Raw genomic sequence first — 16,678 nt, forward strand, 5'->3', positions numbered from 1 at the left:
GTATTCTGGAAAGCGGTGATACAAAGCGTAGCCTGCCTAGGAAAGAGTTGGCGTTTGCGAGATGCTGCTACTGGTGCCGCCGCTGCTGTTCTTGCGGCGGGAGTCCATACATCTACCCAGTGGGCTGTCACAGTCATATAGTCCTGAGTCTGCCCTGCTCCACTTGTCCACATGTCCGTGGTTAAGTGGACATTGGGTACAACTGCATTTTTTAGGACACTGGTGAGTCTTTTTCTGAGGTCTGTGTACATTTTCGGTATCGCCTGCCTAGAGAAATGGAACCTAGATGGTATTTGGTACCGGGGACACAGTACCTCAAACAAGTCTATAGTTGGCTCTGCAGTAATGATGGATACCGGAACCACGTTTCTCACCGCCCAGGATGCCAAGGCCTCAGTTATCCGCTTTGCAGCAGGATGACTGCTGTGATATTTCATCTTCCTCGCAAAGGACTGTTGGACAGTCAATTGCTTGGTGGAAGTAGTAAAAGTGGTCTTACGACTTCCCCTCTGGGATGACCATCGACTCCCAGCAGCAACTTCAGCAGCGCCAGCAGCAGTAGGCGTTACACGCAAGGATGCATCGGAGGAATCCCAGGCAGGAGAGGACTCGTCAGAATTGCCAGTGACATGGCCTGCAGGACTATTGGCATTCCTGGGGAAGGAGGAAATTGACACTGAGGGAGTTGGTGGGGTGGTTTGCGTGAGCTTGGTTACAAGAGGAAGGGATTTACTGGTCAGTGGACTGCTTCCGCTGTCGCCCAAAGTTTTTGAACTTGTCACTGACTTATGATGAATGCGCTGCAGGTGACGTATAAGGGAGGATGTTCCGAGGTGGTTAACGTCCTTACCCCTACTTATTACAGCTTGACAAAGGCAACACACGGCTTGACAAATGTTGTCCGCATTTCTGTTGAAATACTTCCACACCGAAGAGCTGATTTTTTGGGTATTTTCACCAGGCATGTCAATGGCCATATTCCTCCCACGGACAACAGGTGTCTCCCCGGGTGCCTGACTTAAACAAACCACCTCACCATCAGAATCCTCCTGGTCAATTTCCTCCCCAGCGCCAGCAACACCCATATCCTCCTCATCCTGGTGTACTTCAACACTGACATCTTCAATCTGACTATCAGGAACTGGACTGCGGGTGCTCCTTCCAGCACTTGCAGGGGGCGTGCAAATGGTGGAAGGCGCATGCTCTTCACGTCCAGTGTTGGGAAGGTCAGGCATCGCAACCGACACAATTAGACTCTCCTTGTGGATTTGTGATTTCGAAGAACGCACCGTTCTTTGCTGTGCTTTTGCCAGCTTAAGTCTTTTCATTTTTCTAGCGAGAGGCTGAGTGCTTCCATCCTCATGTGAAGCTGAACCACTAGCCATGAACATAGGCCAGGGCCTCAGCCGTTCCTTGCCACTCCGTGTGGTAAATGGCATATTGGCAAGTTTACGCTTCTCCTCCGACGATTTTATTTTAGATTTTTGAGTCCTTTTTTTACTGATATTTGGTGTTTTGGATTTTACATGCTCTGTACTATGACATTGGGCATCGGCCTTGGCAGACGACGTTGATGGCATTTCATCGTCTCGGCCATGACTAGTGGCAGCAGCTTCAGCACGAGGTGGAAGTCGATCTTGATCTTTCCCTATTTTTGGAACCTCAACATTTTTGTTCTCCATATATTAATAGGCACAACTAAAAGGCACCTCAGGTAAACAATGGAGATGGATGGATACTAGTATACTTATGGATGACGAGTGACTGCCGACACAGAGGTAGCTACAGCCGTGGACTACCATACTGCGTCTGCTAGTATAGACTGGATGATAATGATATAAAAAATATATATATATCACTACTGCAGGACAGGTATATATTATATAATGACGGACCTGCTGGACACTGTCAGCAGCAGACTCCTAAACTACTAGTATGAAGAAGATAGAAAAAAAAAACCACCACAGGTAGGTATACAATTATGGACGAGCACTGCCGACACAGAGGTAGCTACTGCCGTGGACTACCGTACTGCGTCTGCTAGTATAGACTGGATGATAATGATATAAAAAATATATATATATCACTACTGCAGGACAGGTATATATTATATAATGACGGACCTGCTGGACACTGTCAGCAGCAGACTCCTAAACTACTAGTATGAAGAAGATAGAAAAAAAAAAACCCACCACAGGTAGGTATACAATTATGGACGAGCACTGCCGACACAGAGGTAGCTACAGCCGTGGACTACCGTACTGCGTCTGCTAGTATAGACTGGATGATAATGATATAAAAAATATATATATCTCACTACTGCAGGACAGGTATATATTCTATAATGACGGACCTGCTGGACACTGTCAGCAGCAGACTCCTAAACTACTAGTATGAAGAAGATAGAAAAAAAACCCCACCACAGGTAGGTATACAATTATGGACGAGCACTGCCGACACAGAGGTAGCTACTGCCGTGGACTACCGTACTGCGTCTGCTAGTATAGACTGGATGATAATGATATAAAAAATATATATATATCACTACTGCAGGACAGGTATATATTATATAATGACGGACCTGCTGGACACTGTCAGCAGCAGACTCCTAAACTACTAGTATGAAGAAGATAGAAAAAAAAACCCCACCACAGGTAGGTATACAATTATGGACGAGCACTGCCGACACAGAGGTAGCTACAGCCGTGGACTACCGTACTGCGTCTGCTAGTATAGACTGGATGATAATGATATAAAAAATATATATATATCACTACTGCAGGACAGGTATATATTATATAATGACGGACCTGCTGGACACTGTCAGCAGCAGACTCCTAAACTACTAGTATGAAGAAGATAGAAAAAAAAAAACCACCACAGGTAGGTATACAATTATGGACGAGCACTGCCGACACAGAGGTAGCTACAGCCGTGGACTACCGTACTGCGTCTGCTAGTATAGACTGGATGATAATGATATAAAAAATATATATATATCACTACTGCAGGTATATATTATAATATAATGAATGACGGACCTGCTGGACACTGTCTGTCAGCAGAATGCGTTTATAGAATAAAAAAAAAAAATACCACACGAGTGTTTAACTTTTTCAGGCAGACAATATACTGGTGGTCACTGGTCAGTCACACTGGCAGCAAAAGTGTGCACTGTTATGTACTCCTGCTATAACTGCTCCCCAGTCTCCCCCACAATTAAGCTGTGTGAGCAGTGAGCACTCAGCACAGTCAGATATACATAGATGATATTATCATGCAGCACACTGAGGCTGAGCACAGATATGGTATGTGACTGTGTATCGTTTTTTTTCAGGCAGAGAACGGATTTTAAATAATAAATAAAACTGGTGGTCACTAGTATAACTATCAGCAAAACTCTGCACTCTCTGAGTACTCCTAATGCTCCCCAAAATTACTAAAATTAAATTACTAGTAAATCAAGTGTCTCACTCTCTATCTAAACGGAGAGGACGCCAGCCATGTCCTCTCCCTATCAATCTCAATGCACGTGTGAAAATGGCGGCGACGCGCGGCTCCTTATATAGAATCCGAGTCTCGCGATAGAATACGAGCCTTGCGAGAATCCGACAGCGGGATGATGACATTCGGGCGCGCTCGGGTTAGCCGAGCAAGGCGGGAAGATCCGAGTCTGCCTCGGACCCGTGTAAAAAGGCTGAAGTTCGGGGGGGTTCGTATTCCGAGGAACCGAACCCGCTCATCTCTATTAGAGACAGAAGAAGCCATGAAGAGGAGAAGGAGAGATGCAGAAGGAAAGGATCTGTATCTTGCAAGTAGTATACACTTTATGTTAGTAATTGAAACTGTTTGTGAAACTTATGTCATGTTGTTTTATGTTATATAACTAAGGAAGCATAGATAAAAAATATTAGTATATATATATCACTACTGTGTATATCTTATTCTGTACGATTTGATCTGCCTGTAAATAAATAATCATATAAAAGGAGCAGTAATATTCAAGCTTGAACTCTCTTTAAGGAATCTTAACTTAATAATTTCATAAGTCATATGTATAAGGACTGCATATATTTATCAGCCACTTAGTTTGTATGCCTGACATAATATATTTGCAGATATATATATGATAAACGCATATTAATTAAAATATATCAATATATTAAATACCATATATGATACATTAAATATTAATATTCATAAATATGATTCCATAAATCAATACATAGGAGAGGGCCTTAGCCGTTCCTTGCCACTCCGTGTCGTAAATGGCATATTGGCAAGTTTACGCTTCTCCTCAGAGGCTTTTAATTTAGATTTTTGGGTCATTTCACTGAACTTTTGTTTTTTGGATTTTACATGCTCTCTACTATGACATTGGGCATCGGCCTTGGCAGACGACGTTGATCGCATTTTATCATCTCTGCCATGACTAGTGGCAGCAGCTTCAGCACTAGGTGGAAGTGGATCTTGATCTTTCCCTATTTTACCCTCCAAATTTTTGTTCTCCATTTTTTAATGTGTGGAATTATATGCCAGTAATATATCTGGAATTAGACAGCAGTAATGTCTGGAATTAGATACCACTAGATAGATACCAGATACCACTGTGACTGGAATGATGATGACCTATGCACAGTGACAGGACACTACCACAGCACCCTACAGCAGCAAGATGCAGCACAAGACACTGGACTTTTAGTAATGTACTGTAGTGTATTGGTCACCACAATGCAGCAGCAAGACAATGAGCAGTGATACTGAGCACTGATGAGGATACTAGAACTGACACTGGGCAGCGAGAACAGCACTGGACTATTGTACTGTAGTATACTGGTCACCACAATGCAGCACAAGACAATGAGTAGTGATACTGAGCACTGATGAGGATACTAGAACTGACACTGGGCAGCGAGAACAGCACTGGACTATTGTACTGTAGTATACTGGTCACCACAATGCAGCACTGATACTGAGCACAGATATTGAGCACTGATGAGGATACTAGAACTGACACGGAGCAGCAAGATACAGCAATGGACTATTGTACTGTAGTAGTATTATATACTGGTCACCACAGTGCAGCACTGATACTGAGCACAGATATTGAGCACTGATGAGGATACTAGAACTGAAACGGAGCAGCAAGATACAGCAATGGACTATTGTACTGTAGTAGTATTATATACTGGTCACCACAATGCAGCACTGATACTGAGCACAGATATTGAGCACTGATGAGGATACTAGAACTGACATGGAGCAGCAAGATACAGCAATGGACTATTGTACTGTAGTAGTATTATATACTGGTCACCACAATGCAGCACTGATACTGAGCACAGATATTGAGCACTGATGAGGATACTAGAACTGACATGGAGCAGCAAGATACAGCAATGGACTATTGTACTGTAGTATTATATACTGGTCACCACAATGCAGCACTGATACTGAGCACAGATATTGAGCACTGATGAGGATACTAGAACTGACACGGAGCAGCAAGATACAGCAATGGACTATTGTACTGTAGTATACTGGTCACCACAATTCAGCACTGATACTGAGCACAGATATTGAGCTGATATTGAGCTGATATTGGGCTTTTCAGGCAGAGAACGTAGCCACGTCCTCTCTGCTCAATCTACAATGCACGAGTGAAAATGGCGGCGACGCGCTGCTCTTTATATGAAATCCGAATCTCGCGAGAATCCGAGAGCAAGATGATGACGTTTTCCCCCATTCGTGTTTTGCGAGTAAGGCAGGAAGAACCGAGGCTGCCGCGGACCCGTGTAAACCACGTGAAGTTTGGGGGGGTTCGGTTCTCGGTGAACCAGAGTCACCAGAGTCCTTAGGCTCAGTAGTTGATGTAAGTGCCACAGCTCCAGAGCAAGTTTCTGGTGTCTCAAATCAGGTGGAGACTCCAGTGCTCTGTCAGTAACAGTTGAGGATCTCAGATAGACAATTTCAGAGATGACACCTTCTCTCCAGCCTGAAGTTTTTCAAGCTAATTCCATTCCAGTTTCTGAGTGGGTGTCACATGCTTCAAGGTCGCAGGATTAATTTGATGTTTCATCTCTCTACTTTGATGGAGATTTAGTTAGAGATGAGCGGGTTCGGTTTCTCTGAATCCGAACCCGCCAGAACTTCATGTTTTTTTTCACGGGTCCGAGCGACTCGGATCTTCCCGCCTTGCTCGGTTAACCCGAGCGCGCCCGAACGTCATCATGACGCTGTCGGATTCTCGCGAGGCTCGGATTCTATCGCGAGACTCGGATTCTATATAAGGAGCCGCGCGTCGCCGCCATTTTCACACGTGCATTGAGATTGATAGGGAGAGGACGTGGCTGGCGTCCTCTCCGTTTAGAATTAGAATAGATTAGAGAGACACTTGATTTACTAATTTTGGGGAGCATTAGGAGTACTCAGTAGTGTACAGTGCAGAGTTTTGCTGATAGTGACCAGTGACCACCACTTTTATTTATAATCCGTTCTCTGCCTGAAAAAAGCGATACACAGCACACAGTGACTCAGTCACATACCATATCTGTGTGCACTGCTCAGGCTCAGGCCAGTGTGCTGCATCATCTATATATTATATATCTGTCTGACTGCTCAGCTCACACAGCTTATAATTGTGGGGGAGACTGGGGAGCACTACTGCAGTGCCAGTTATAGGTTATAGCAGGAGCCAGGAGTACATAATATTATATTAAAATTAAACAGTGCACACTTTTGCTGCAGGAGTGCCACTGCCAGTGTGACTAGTGACCAGTGACCTGACCACCAGTATATAATATTAGTAGTATACTATCTCTTTATCAACCAGTCTATATTAGCAGCAGACACAGTACAGTGTGGTAGTTCACGGCTGTGGCTACCTCTGTGTCGGCACTCGGCAGCCCGTCCATAATTGTATATACCAGTGACCTAACCGTGGTTTTTTTTTCTTTCTTTATACATACATACTAGTTACGAGTATACTATCTCTTTATCAACCAGTCTATATATTAGCAGCAGACACAGTACAGTGCGGTAGTTCACGGCTGTGGCTACCTCTGTGTCGGCACTCGGCAGCCCGTCCATAATTGTATATACCACCTAACCGTGGTTTTTTTTTCTTTCTTTATACATACATACTAGTTACGAGTATACTATCTCTTTATCAACCAGTCTATATATTAGCAGCAGACACAGTACAGTGCGGTAGTTCACGGCTGTGGCTACCTCTGTGTCGGCACTCGGCAGCCCGTCCATAATTGTATATACCACCTAACCGTGGTTTTTTTTTCTTTCTTTATACATACATACTAGTTACGAGTATACTATCTCTTTATCAACCAGTCTATATATTAGCAGCAGACACAGTACAGTGCGGTAGTTCACGGCTGTGGCTACCTCTGTGTCGGCACTCGGCAGCCCGTCCATAATTGTATATACCACCTAACCGTGGTTTTTTTTTCTTTCTTTATACATACATACTAGTTACGAGTATACTATCTCTTTATCAACCAGTCTATATATTAGCAGCAGACACAGTACAGTGCGGTAGTTCACGGCTGTGGCTACCTCTGTGTCGGCACTCGGCAGCCCGTCCATAATTGTATATACCACCTAACCGTGGTTTTTTTTTCTTTCTTTATACATACATACTAGTTACGAGTATACTATCTCTTTATCAACCAGTCTATATATTAGCAGCAGACACAGTACAGTGCGGTAGTTCACGGCTGTGGCTACCTCTGTGTCGGCACTCGGCAGCCCGTCCATAATTGTATACTAGTATCCAATCCATCCATCTCCATTGTTTACCTGAGGTGCCTTTTAGTTGTGCCTATTAAAATATGGAGAACAAAAATGCCACTCCTAGATGGGCCCGGTGTTTGTGTCGGCCACTAGGGTCGCTAATCTTACTCACACAGCTACCTCATTGCGCCTCTTTTTTTCTTTGCGTCATGTGCTGTTTGGGGAGGGTTTTTTGGAAGGGACATCCTGCGTGACACTGCAGTGCCACTCCTAGATGGGCCCGGTGTTTGTGTCGGCCACTAGGGTCGCTTATCTTACTCACACAGCGACCTCGGTGCAAATTTTAGGACTAAAAATAATATTGTGAGGTGTGAGGTATTCAGAATAGACTGAAAATGAGTGTAAATTATGGTTTTTGAGGTTAATAATACTTTGGGATCAAAATGACCCCCAAATTCTATGATTTAAGCTGTTTTTTAGTGTTTTTGGAAAAAAACACCCGAATCCAAAACACACCCGAATCCGACAAAAAAAATTCGGTGAGGTTTTGCCAAAACGCGTTCGAACCCAAAACACGGCCGCGGAACCGAACCCAAAACCAAAACACAAAACCCGAAAAATTTCAGGCGCTCATCTCTAGATTTAGTGCAATATTCCACTCTAGTTAATCAATATCTCATGATGATGGAGTTGGAATGACTCCTTCTAATATTTCACAATATTTGATTTTAGCATCCAGAGGAAAAGTTTTGGAGTGGGCTGACCCACTTGTGAAGCATAATGATCTTGTGCTCCAGGATTTACAGACTTTCAGTAGTGCAGTGATTAAAGGATTAAGGGCCTAATTCAGGGTTGATCTCAAAAGCAAAATCTTCCTCTAATGGGCAAAACCATGTGCACTGCAGGTGGGGCAGATATAACATGTGCAGAGAGAGTTAAATTTGGGTGGGGTGTGTTCAAACTGAAATATAAATTGCAGTGTAGAAATAAAGCAGCCAGTATTTACCATGCAAGAAACAAAATAACCCACCCAAATCTAACTCTCTCTGCACATGTTATATTTGCCCGACCTGCAGTGCACATGGTTTTGTGCATTAGAGAAAGATTTTGCTTTTGCGATCGACCTTGAATTAGGCCCTTAGTCCAAAACCCTAAGAACTCCAACCCCAAAAAGAATTCCAAGTCTTCTTCATTCAAACTGCAACAGTCTGCTTCAAAAGGAAGTTCATGCTGTCCATCCAAGGATAATTCAAGTTTATCTTCCCATAATAATCAGATCATTAAAGCTGGTTATCAAGAAGTCACGCCCATCCTGATACAAAGTTCCCAGTCAAAGGTTTTAAAACTTCAGTGCACTTCTCTGTCGTCTCCAAACTGTGTAACTTCTAAGTATTCTGATTCTCTGGCTTCATCAGTCACTCAGAATTCCAAGTGTTCTGATGTTTCTCAAAACTCTGGTTCTTCAGAACTTGTAATATGTGTTGGATCTTCCGCTTCATGTTACTTCCAGGATTCTCCAGCTAATCAAGCACTCAGGAGAGAAGATTCAATACACCCACTAGACATGGAGCCACATTCTGATTCTGATCCAGTTCATGATGCTATTCCTCTTCTGGGTGATCCCATGTTTTCTGCTCTCTATTACCAGAAGAAGAAGAAGCATCGACAAAGGTCTTAAGTTCTTCTCCAGTTCTTCCATATTAAAATCCTTCAAGTTTCCCTAAGATTCAAGATGGGTGAGGCGGAAGTTCATGCTGGACAGGGGAGTGCAGTGAGCCCCTTAGCCAGGAGTAAATCCAGGAAAGGGGGCGCACGATCAGCAGCAGCCTCTCTGGTCACACTGAAGCCCAGCACACACAGCAATGTGTGCTGTGCTATGGAGAGGATCTGAAGCTGCTGCCTCCAGGTAAGGGAGGGGGGTGGTGGAACACCTGGTTACCTGAGCCCATCAGGCCTTGTAGTAATTACAAATGCAAAATAAACCAACCAGGTAATAATATGTACTGTATAATTGTAGTTATTGATGAAGACTCAGAACAGCTTGAGGACAAAGTTTAAAAACCATAACCAGATGAAGAGGAAAATAAAATTGAAGTTGCTTTGGATGTTATTGTTGAAGAGGTGAAACTAGGGGATGCAGTCAATTTGCAGAGAATGCCGCCAACCAAAATCCCAGCACAGTAGGACTATTCCCACTCATGGGTGTCCACGACACTTACAAAGTGGGAACAGATCCTGTGGTGAGTGCAGCGAGCCACCGATCCCACAGCGTGGCAATCGCAGCGAGCTCGCAATGGGACTCATAGCGCTTGCCCCACTGCCGGGATTCTGGCAGGCAGGGTGCTGGTGTTGGGTTATGGACAGCCGGCATCTTGTCCGCCGGTAACGCAGACTGAATCTGAAACAAGAGTATACCCACCAAAGTGGTTATCTTATTTTGATTGGACAACACTGCAAACTGAATCCTGGAAAGAGATGCAGAAACTGCCCACTCATAAAAAGGAAAAATGGACTAAAGGGTCTATTTACTAAGCCTTAGATGTCGATAAAGTGGATGAAGATAAAGTACCAACCAACCACCTCCTAACTTTAATTTTTTACAAACACAGTTAGGAGCTGATAGGCTGGTTCTTTATCTCCACAAACTTTATCTCCATTCAAGGCTTAGTAATAGACTGCAACATCTGCTGATTAAAGATGGAGTCTGCAAAACAGCTCCAGACATGGGTTGTTACAGAATTGCCTCCAGGAAAATATGCAATTGGATGTAAATGGGTTTTAAGACCAAATGTAACTTTAAAGTTAAAGTTTACAGATTTAAGCAAGACTAGTGACAAAGGTCTATTTTCAAAAATATGGTGAAGATTAAGAAGATTACAATGCCACTTATGCACCAGTTGCTAAACAGAGTACAGTACTTTTCAGAACCTTGATCACCATAGCTGCCTTAAGCAAGTGGGATGTTATGACATCAAAACTGCTTTTCTTAATGGTGATATAGAAAAAGAATTGAATACGACTAAACCCAAAGGTTATGTCAAAAATGGCCAAGGACATCTTAATTGCAAATTACAAAAATCATTCAATGGCAGTAATTCTCAAACTGTGCCTGTAGGGGTGCCTCAGGGCACTTGCAGGGGTGCCTTGGATTGGTGGCCGAGAACCAATTCAAATATTTTATGGTCAATGTAATAAGCAAGACCTGTGCTGGTGGCTGTCAGTCTTAAAATATGTGGACAAACAGAAGTGAATCTTGTCCTTCACCACACAATTGAACCTAAAGATGACATATAAACACAATTTTGTTAATCTAAAATTGTTTTCTTCATTTCTCAATAAGAATCTTTTGACCTAGGGGTGCTGTGAAAAAAATTCTGATACTCTAGGGTGCTGTGATTCAAAAAAGTTTGTGAACCACTGCTCTCTGGTCTTCAATAAAGAGGAATAATACTAGCATAAGTAAGTTTTCTTTCTCTCCAAACAAACATGGAACCAAAGCAAAGAGATGCTAATAAAAGATCCAAACAAACACTCTTTCACACTTGGAACTTCAGAATGTTCTATATTTCTGCTGAAATTTGACTTACTACCTCAGATTTTCACACAAGTCCTAAAAGCAGAAAAAAAGAAGAGTGCTCATTTTTTTATTGAGGAAAATTATCCAGATGTAGCAGATATTTTGAAGGTGAAATTAGGGAAAGGTATTTTCAGTCTATGGGCTGATAATCAGGTGTGAATGGAAAACCTGTCTTTTTAAAAGAACAGGGATCTATCAAAGTTTGATGTTCACAACACATTTGTGGAAGTGTACCATGCAACAGACAAAGGAGATTTCTGTGGATATCAGGAGAAGAGTTGTTGATGCTCATCTGGCTGGAAAAGGATACAAAACCATCTCTAAAGAGTTTGGACTCCACCAATCAACAGTCAGACAGATTGTGTTCAAATGGAGGGAATTCCAGACTATTATTAGCCTCCCCAGTAGTGGATGACCAATAAAGATCACTCCAAGAGCAAGGCATCTAATAGTTTGCAAGGTTACAAAAGAACCCAAGGTAACCTCTAAGCAATTAAAGGCTTTTCTCACATTAGCTAATGTTAATGTACATGAGTTCACCATCAGGAGGACCCTTCACAACAATGGTGTGCATGGCAGGATTGCAAGGAGAAAGCCACTGCTCTCCAAAAAGAACATTGCTTCCCATCTGCAGTTTGCTAAGGATCACCTGGACAAGTCAGAAGGCTATTGGAACAATGGGGGTAATTCCAAGTTGATCGCAGCAGGAAATTTTTTAGCAGTTGGGCAAAACCATGTGCACTGCAGGGGGGGGGGCAGATATAACATGTGCAGAGAGAGTTATATTTGGGTGGGTTATATTGTTTCTGTGCAGGGTAAATACTGGCTGTTTTATTTTTACACTGCAATTTAGACTGCAGATTGAACTCACCACATCCAAATCTAACTCTCTCTGCAAATGTTATATCTGCCTACTGTCACAACTGAGGGCCTGAGCTGATGGGAGCCAGCCTCAGTTGTAGGGGCTGAGATGTACCGGAACCTGGGAGGTTGTATCAGACCCCTGGACATGTAAGTAACATGAATAATAACTGCCCGAAGGCGTGACCACGACAACTTGGATAAAAGTCAATGATGTTTATTATGACAACTCCGCAACACAGCAGCAGTAAAAGAAAACGTAAAAGTCAGCAAAGAATAAATACAGTTCCTGGGTACTACAGGATGGCAGGAGCCACAGGGCACTGGTAGTGTGAGATAGTTCTTATGATCTTCTAGATGGAAAGTCCTTACCAGGCCCGACTGTAGCAATGGAGATAACCCAGGATTGTGCCAGCTGGTGTTCCAGGAAAAGCTGGGTTGCTGAAGATAAAACTGCTGCTGTGGATACTGGCTGGAACCAGACTGTTGTTAGCACGGAGTGGATACTGGCTGGAACCAGTTAAATAATAAATGAACTTGGGAGCGATGAAATATGAACTGAAATGTAGAACTTGAGAGCGGAGAAATAATAATACCGGTGGAGAGTGGTAAAGTGTAGAAAGGACACCGGCCCTTTAAGGGAAGCTGTACTCTGCTGGAAGCTGAGCTGGAAGCAGGTAATGATGTAGCTGGAAACAGATGAATCCACAATGGATTGGAGAGTCAGGCTACACCGCAGGTGGAATGCTGGTGCGGGTCTCTATGGTGGAAGTCTTGAGACAGGAACTGGAACCTGGAAGACAATCACAGGAGAGAGACAAACAGGAACTAGGTTTGACAACCAAAGCACTGACGCCTTCCTTGCTCAGGCACAGTGTATTTATACCTGCAGCAAGGAAGGGATTGGCTAGGCAATTATGCAGATTAACAATACTGACAACAGATTGGAGGAAATGATCAGCTGACAGAATCCAAGATGGCTGCGCCCATGCAGACACTTGGAGGGAAGTTTGGTTTGTAATCCATGTGGTAATGAAAACAGTAATGGCGGCGCCGGCCACTGGAGACAGGAGACGCCAGGCTGACAAGTGCACATCCAACCACGCGGACACAGCGGAGGCCGCGGCTGACGTAATCGCCACTCTGACACTCTGCATGCAGAAGCTCAGGGACGGCGGCGGAGGCCGCGGGAGACGCCATGCCAGATGTAATAAGGCGTTACTGTGACAGCGTCTCAGAGAGACAGGAGAGGATGCAGGAATGTGAACATTAGGATAACAGATGGGATCCGGTCCTGGAGCGCTGAGCCAGCCTTAGGAGGCATCTGATGGGTAAGAAATGGCGTCCAGATACCCGGATCGTGACAGCACCCCCCCCCTTTAGGAGTGGCCCCAGGACACTTCTTTGGCTTTTGAGGAAACTTGGAATGGAATCTCCGGACCAAGGCAGGAGCATGGACATCAGAAGCATTGGTCCATGAACGTTCCTCAGGGCCGTAACCCTTCCAGTCAATAAGATACTGTAGTTGACCGTAACGGTGACGTGAGTCCAGGATCTTGGCCACTTCATACTCAACGCCTCGTTGAGTTTGGACTTTCGGAGTTGGAGGAAGTGAGGAATGAAACCGATTCAAGATCAGCGGTTTCAACAGGGAAACATGGAATGTCCTGGGTATTTTTAAGAAGGGAGGCAACTGAAGTCTGTAAGCAACAGGATTGATGACTTGTTCAATCTTGAAAGGACCGATATAGCGAGGTGCAAACTTCATACTGGGAACTCTTAACCTCAAATTCTTCGTGGATAACCATACCCGATCACCCACCTTGAGAGCAGGAACTGCTCGACGCTTCTTATCCGCAAACTTCTTGTACCTGAACGATGCCTTGAGCAGAGCTGATCGTACGCTCTTCCAGATATTGGCAAACTGATGCAAGGTGATATCCACTGCGGGAACAGAAGTTGCTGGAAGCGGTTGGAACTCAGGGACTTTAGGGTGGAATCCAAAGTTAGTGAAGAATGGTGTTGAAGCAGATGAAGAATGATACTGGTTGTTATGACAGAACTCGGCCCAGGGAAGTAATTGAACCCAGTCATCTTGAGAGGAGGACACATAGATGCGGAGGAAGGCCTCCAAGTCCTGATTCACCCTCTCGGTTTGACCATTGGTCTGAGGATGGTAAGCCGTGGAAAACTTTAGCTTGACTTGGAGGACTTGACATAAACTTCGCCAGAATTTGGCTGTGAATTGAACTCCTCGATCTGAGATAATTTCTTCAGGAAGACCGTGGAGTCGGAAGATCTCTTGTATGAATACTTGAGCCAACTTGGAAGCTGACGGAAGACCGGTGAGAGGAATGAAGTGTGCCATCTTGGTGAACCGGTCAACTACCACCCAGATGGTATTGAACTTGTTGCACATGGGTAAGTCTGTAATGAAATCCATCGACAAGTGGGTCCATGGTCGACGGGGAACGGATAGTGGAACCAGTTGCCCCGCAGGCGACTGGCGGGATACTTTATGTTGGGCACACTTTGGGCAAGATGCAATAAACTCCAAGACGTCCTTTTTCAGAGTTGGCCACCAATAGGACCTAGAGATAAACTCCAGGGTTTTTTGGATACCTGTATGTCCGGCAAAACGGGAAGCATGGGCCCAATGCATGAGCTTCTTCCTTAGCATCGGCTTCACAAAACTTTTCCCTGATGGGGGCGTAGAGTCCATCCCTACCGTGGAGAATGCCAACGGATTTATAATAGGATGCTTGTCTGAAGACTCTGACTCATTTTCTTGCTCCCATGAGCGGGAAAGGGCATCGGCCTTGCGATTCTGAGAGCCCGGACAGAACTGGGGTTTAAAGTCGAACCTGGAAAAGAAAAGTGCCCATCTGGCCTGACGAGGGTTGAGACATTGTGCGCCCTTCAGGTATAAAAGGTTCTTGTGGTCTGTAAGTATGGTGATTGAATGAGAAGCTCCCTCCAACAGATACCTCCACTCTTCTAGAGCGAGCTTGATGGCTAGCAACTCCTGGTCGCCAATGGCATAGTTGCGCTCAGCTGGGGAGAACTTCCGGGAGAAGAAACTGCAAGGGTGTAAATGGCCATCTTTAGCCCTCTGAGATAACACCGCTCCTACTCCAACAGAGGAGGCATCCACCTCTAAGATGAAAGGAGAGTCGATGTCAGGCTGTTTCAGAACAGGCGCAGAGATGAACCTTTGTTTTAAAAGATGAAATGCTTGCATGGCTTCTTCAGACCACTTGGACGGGTTAGCACCCTTCTTAGTGAAAGCAGTAATAGGCGCCACAATGGTGGAAAAGTCTCGTATAAACTTTCGGTAATAGTTGGCGAACCCTAAGAACCTCTGGACCCCTTTGAGGGTTAAGGGTACCGGCCAATTTTGGATTGCTTGTAGTTTCTCAGGATCCATCTCTAGTCCGGAACCGGACACAATGTACCCTAGAAACGGAATGGACTTGACTTCAAAGACGCATTTTTCTAATTTGCAATAGAGATGATTGACACGGAGACGGGACAGAACCTCTTTAACCCAAAAACGATGTTCCTCTAAATCGTTGGCAAAAATGAGGATATCGTCTAGATAGACCACGACATGACGGTATAGAATGTCTCTGAAGATCTCATTGACAAAATGCTGGAAGACAGCTGGAGCATTGCTCAATCCGAAGGGCATGACGAGGTACTCATAATGTCCGTCACGGGTGTTAAAGGCGGTCTTCCACTCGTCACCCTCACGGATCCGGATGAGATTGTATGCACCTCGCAAGTCCAGCTTTGTAAAGATGGTAGCTCCGCTAACTCTGTCAAAGAGCTCAGTAATCAGGGGTAAAGGATAACGGTTCTTGATGGTAATGTCGTTCAAACCTCTGTAGTCGATGCACGGCCGCAGACCACCATCTTTCTTTTTTACAAAAAAGAAGCCTGCGCCGGCTGGAGAAGAAGAAGGTCGAATGAACCCCTTTGCTAGGTTCTCTTTAATATATTCCTCCATAGAATGCGTCTCAGGCAGAGACAACGGATAAGTTCGGCCTCGAGGTGGAACCTTCCCTGGAACGAGATCAATCGGACAGTCCCATTCTCTATGAGGAGGAAGGATATCAGCAGAAGCTTTACTGAACACATCCGTGAAATCTTGATATGGAGGAGGTGGAACATCAGACGACCTGGGGGAGGAAGAACAGACAGGCAATACTTTAAACAAACAGGTCTCAGCACAGGAGGAACCCCATGCCAGGATTTGCGTAGTCGTCCAATCAATTGTAGGATTGTGAAGACGGAGCCATGGAAGGCCCAGGACCACAGGATGTGTGGCTCTTGGAATCACTAAAAAAGAAATAAGTTCGGAATGAAGAACTCCCACTCTCAGACGAACTGGTAGAGTCCTTAAAGAAATAACTGCATCAAAAATTTTGCTGCCATCCACGGCAGTTAAAGAAATGGACGAAGGAAGTCTCTCGGTGGGTAGGGACCACC

The sequence above is a fragment of the Pseudophryne corroboree genome, chromosome 2, assembly GCF_028390025.1.
Source record: "Pseudophryne corroboree isolate aPseCor3 chromosome 2, aPseCor3.hap2, whole genome shotgun sequence".
Lineage (NCBI taxonomy): Eukaryota > Metazoa > Chordata > Amphibia > Anura > Myobatrachidae > Pseudophryne > Pseudophryne corroboree.